Source organism: Equus quagga, chromosome 14, assembly GCF_021613505.1.
Source record: "Equus quagga isolate Etosha38 chromosome 14, UCLA_HA_Equagga_1.0, whole genome shotgun sequence".
Lineage (NCBI taxonomy): Eukaryota > Metazoa > Chordata > Mammalia > Perissodactyla > Equidae > Equus > Equus quagga.
In genome coordinates this window covers 30,916,496-30,921,189 of record NC_060280.1, presented here as the reverse complement: position 1 = coordinate 30,921,189, position 4,694 = coordinate 30,916,496, and the positions used below count along the sequence as shown (strand labels likewise).

Sequence of the window (4,694 nt, the reverse complement as noted above, 5' to 3'; positions counted from 1 at the left end):
AACAATTGGGGTTTGATATAGTCAGTTATGGTATATCCATACAAGGGAATACTAATCAGGCATTTAAATGATATGAATGTAGAGGTGTATTTATTGACGTGGAAAGATGCTCCAATAGTAATATGAAGTGAAAAAAGTGGGTTATAAAATATGTGTAAGATCCCAGTTTTGTTAACATACAGTTGTGTAACCACCACCGCAGTGAGAATGTACAATGTTTCCATCCCCCTGAAAAGTCCCCTGTGCCCTTGTGTAGTCAACTCCTTTCTCCATCCCCAGCCCCGAGGAATCACAGATGTGTTATAGTGTCTGCTACAGTATTGCCTTTTCCAGAATGTCATAAATAAAATCACACAGTAGGTAGCTTTCTGTCTGGGCTCTTTCACTACTACAACGCACTTGAGCGTCATCCACGCTGTTGAAAGTCTCGAGGCTCCTTCCTCATACTGAGCAGTATTCCACTGAACGCTGCATCAGAGTTTGTCTAACCATTCGCTTATTGAAGAACATTTGGGTTGTTTCCAGTCTTCGGCTGGAATCATAAATAAACTGCTATAAACATTCACATAAGGTTTTGGTGTGAACATAAGTTTTAGTTTCTCTCAGGTCAATACCTGGGAGGGGACGTGTTGGGTCCTACGGCAGGTTTTTATGTTTGTTTTTTTGTAAATAGATTTCTTTTTTGGAGCCGTCCTTTATCAGGTATGTCTTTTGCAAATATTTTCTCCCAGAGACTGAAGTTTTATTCGAATTGGACTGCAATTTTTCTTTTTACTTTTAGTTTTGAAACAACTTCAAACTTGCAGAAGAATTGCAAGAATAGTACAGAGAACTCCCATATATCCTTCACCCAGATTCACCAACGGTTAGCAATTGTCACTTGCTATCTCTATATATACACATTTTTTTTTCTCCAACCATTTGAGAGTAAGCTGCAAACATCATTACCCCAAATATTTCAATGCATATTTCCTAAGAAAAAGACAGCCTCTTACCTAACCACAGTGTAGTTATCAAATCAGTAAATTTAACATTGCCATAATATATTATCTAATCCTCAGGTGAGATCCAAATTTCACTAAATGCTCCAATAATGTCCTTTGTCGCAAGGTCCCATCCGATCCAGGATCCAGTCTAGCATCATGCTTTACGTTTGGTTGCCGTGACTCTTGTCTCCGTTAGTCTGGAACAGTCCCTCAATCTTCATCGTCTTTTGTGACATTGACACTTTTGATGAGTCTGGGCCAACGATTTTGTAGACTGATTTTCAGTTTGGGTTTGTCTGATGTTTCCTCTCTCATGTTCTGCCTTTTTGGGCAGGAATACCACAGAAGCGGTGGTGTCGTGTGTTTCTCAGGTCACCACATCAGGAGGTACTTCATACTCTACTGAGTATAGCTTTTAATGTGCATTAGGGCAAAAAAAAAGAAGACTGAAGGAAGATATTCACCAAAAAATAAGAATGAGAGGAGGATTTCAGGTGATTTTTACTCTGTTCTTTGACTTGCCCATATAGTGCACTCATACCCAGCAAGCATTTACTCTCGCCCGCACTACCTCCAAATTCTGCCCGCTCTCCGCTTCGGACTAGACCTTGCCTCCTGATGCTCCAGGGAAAAGGAGGTCACAGTCAAGAGGCAAAGAAAATTACACAGTGTCATCTTGACCTTTTGACTTTCTAATATCCCAGGTCCTTCCACTTAACGGATTATCCAGAGTCATTTTTACTGGATGGAATTTTTGCCTTATACTCATCAGATCCAATGCCACAGTATTTTTATATTTTTTATACAGTTAACTTATGTTACTCATGAAAGATTTTTAAAAACTGATATTAAAAAAGGGGAAAAATCACCTGCTTCCATGAGCTGACATTTTGAATTGTGGACCAGAAACCTCAGCAGCCCGGGGTGGGGTGGTTTATATGTCAGCGCAGACATCATGGAAATTCTCAGCTTGGCATCTTCAGAAAGAGGAGGAGCTTGGAGGCGGGCACCTTGAAGGGGAAAATACCTCCAAACTAGTCATCAGGCCCACATTTCTTCCTCCTACAGGTCTCTCATCTTCTCCCCATCCTTATGCCGCTGAGGGTTCAGGCCTTCGGCATCTCTCACCTGGACTGTGGCCCCAGGCACTCAGCTCCCTGCTCTCGGGGTCTTTAGTCCGTTCTGCAGCTGAATAATCTGCCCAGAGCCTAATGTTGTTCTGTCTCCTTTCCACAGCTTCCACTACCCCATCACCTACCCAATCAAATGCATTCCCTGACACCCACCTTTCCCGCCCTCTGGCCCCACGCTGCCTCTGTACTTACCAGAATCCCACGCACCAGCCACCGGTGGGCTGCTGGCTCGTTTCTGCCTCTGTGCCTTTGCTCAGGCCGTTCTCCTCCCTGGAATGCCTTCCTCTGGGAGCTCTGCCTATCCAAACCTGGACCACCCTTCCAGGGCAAGCATCAAATTACCTCTTTCAAGAATTCTCCAGCAAACCCTTACTGAATGACTCCCATGGGCCAGGCTCTGAGGCTACAACCATGAGAATGACACAGCCCCTGCCTTCAAGAGGGTCACAGTCCATTGGGGAGTCGAGAAAGATAAACACATCAACAGAGACATGAAGGGTGGATGAGAAGGGAAGGATAGAAAAAGAATATTTGTAGCAGAAAAAACGTTGCCCTTGTAGGTCATGTACGGGTTTGCTGGGCTGCAGGAACAAAGTACCCACAGGGCGGGGGTGGGGGCTGGGAAGCTTAAAACAACAGAAAGACGTCGTCTCCCAGTTCTGGAGGCAGGAAGTCCAAGATCAAGGTGTCCGCAGGGCCATGCTCCCTCTGAAGGGGCCAGGGAAGGACCTGTTCCAGGCCTCTCTCCTGGCTCCTGGCGGTTCCCCGGCTTGTGCAGCCCAGTGCCCTTCCTCGCGTGGAGCTCTCCTGGGTGTGTGTCCCTGTGCCCAAGCCCGCCTCTTTGTTAGGACAGCAGTCATTGGATTAGGGGCTGTCCTGCTCCAGCATGATCTCATCTTATCTAAGGAACATCTGCAACAACCCTGTTTCCAAACGAGGTCACGTTCTGAGGTCCTGGGGGTTAGGACTTCAACATACGAATTTGGTGGGGGCCAAAGTTCAACCCATGCCATCTGAGCAGAGGCCAGAACACAAAGGGCAGGGATGAGCGTGGAGGAATAGACCCGGAGGCGCTGGCTCCCTCAATTCGCTGTGTGAGAAGGCAGCCGATCAGAAGAGGGATTTGCAGGAAAGACAGACACGGCTCATGGGATTTAAAAGAAGTAAGTGGTTGCTGTGTGGTGTGCTTTGTCACCTCTGCTCTGTTCCCACAGAAGCTGCTTCTGCAGGGGAGTGGGGGAGGGGATTACCGATGCGCTGGCCCAAAATCCAGGGCAGGGTGTCTGTGGGAGGCCACACCACGGCCTGGAGGAGATGGGGTACTCCCGGCTGAGGGAGCAGAGTGAGGGAGGGTCTAGGGCAGCAGCTTCGTGAGAGAGGAAAGAAACAGCCGTGACTAGTTGTATTCAGCATCAGACTCTGCCGTATGCATTCATTTCTGAGGACACATTTGATTCTGGTGAATGCCTTGTATGGTAGAAATCATCGTCCCTGTTCTACAGCCGAGGACATGGTGGCTCAAGGGTGATGTGGGCTGCTAGAGGTCCCACAGCAGGTGCCAGCCAAAGCAGCGTTGAACCCAAGAAGTCTGTCAGGAAAGCCCATGCTCCTTCCAGAGCTCTCAGGTACACTCTGACCACAGGCTCTTCTTTAGCAACTCGGGGAAGCTCATGTGCAGCTGAGCTCCAACAAGCCAGATGCACCGACTGATTAAGGAATGTTTCTGTACAGCCACTTCAGAAACCATCTTCATATCCATTGGCTCACTTCTGATTTCAGCCAAGGCTCACCTCCTGTGGCCAGCGTCCTACCGCAAGCTTGAGCCATGAGTTTCCACGTCGGCCGTAGGCTCTTCAGCACCACAGGAGCTTGCTTGGGCAGGCGACGCAGCCAAGAGATCTAAAGGTCCTCACCGGGTGGGGCAAGAGTCAGCAGATCGACTTCCAGCTTCCCATCCTGCAGGTGCGTGGTCCTGACAGGCGTTCTGTAGGCTTCGCAGGGTCCTGGTGGGGTGCGGCCCTGTCGCCCACTGTGGAGATGGATGTGACACACCCGAGCTGGGCTTTACTTCCTTCCCTGTCCCACTCTCCCTCACTCTCCTTCCTGGAATCGCCTCCCCAGGGAACCATCGCGCCGAGGCCCGCCATCACACTCTGCCTTTGGAGAAATCCAAACTACGAGGGTGATGCTGGCGCTGGCGGGAACGAGGAGGAGCCCTTCCCGAGGCGGGGGCCATTCTGAAACGGACTCAGAGCCGCACGTGAAGACGCCAGCAAAGACCCGTGGATGACGGACCATCAAATAGGGTTTTGATTTAGAGGTAAGGTGGAGAGGGAGGCCCGGCTGTACCACACAAGTCGAAGAGTCTGGGCCCCATTTAAGCGCAGAAGAGACACGCTTAGATTTGTATTTCTGAAAGCCCGCTCTGGCTGACGAACGGAGGACAGAGTGGAGGGAGCCAGACTAGGGTCAGGGAGACAGGCGGGGAGGCCATTGTTGGAACTGAGTGTAGATGACGAGGCCCAGACTAGGACAGCGGCAACGGCCCAGAGAGAAGATGACACAGTCGGGAGTT

At 49.3% G+C, this 4,694-nt stretch overlaps 1 long non-coding RNA gene across 1 annotated transcript; it reads left to right on the top strand.

Moving 5' to 3' along the window:
- The first annotated feature begins 3,160 nt into the window (after window positions 1–3,160).
- On the top strand, window positions 3,161–4,407 carry LOC124251963 (uncharacterized). The gene is made up of 3 exons (XR_006891887.1): window positions 3,161–3,282; window positions 3,899–4,081; window positions 4,241–4,407. It is a non-coding gene; the product is annotated as an uncharacterized LOC124251963 (long non-coding RNA).
- The last annotated feature ends 287 nt before the right edge of the window (window positions 4,408–4,694 follow it).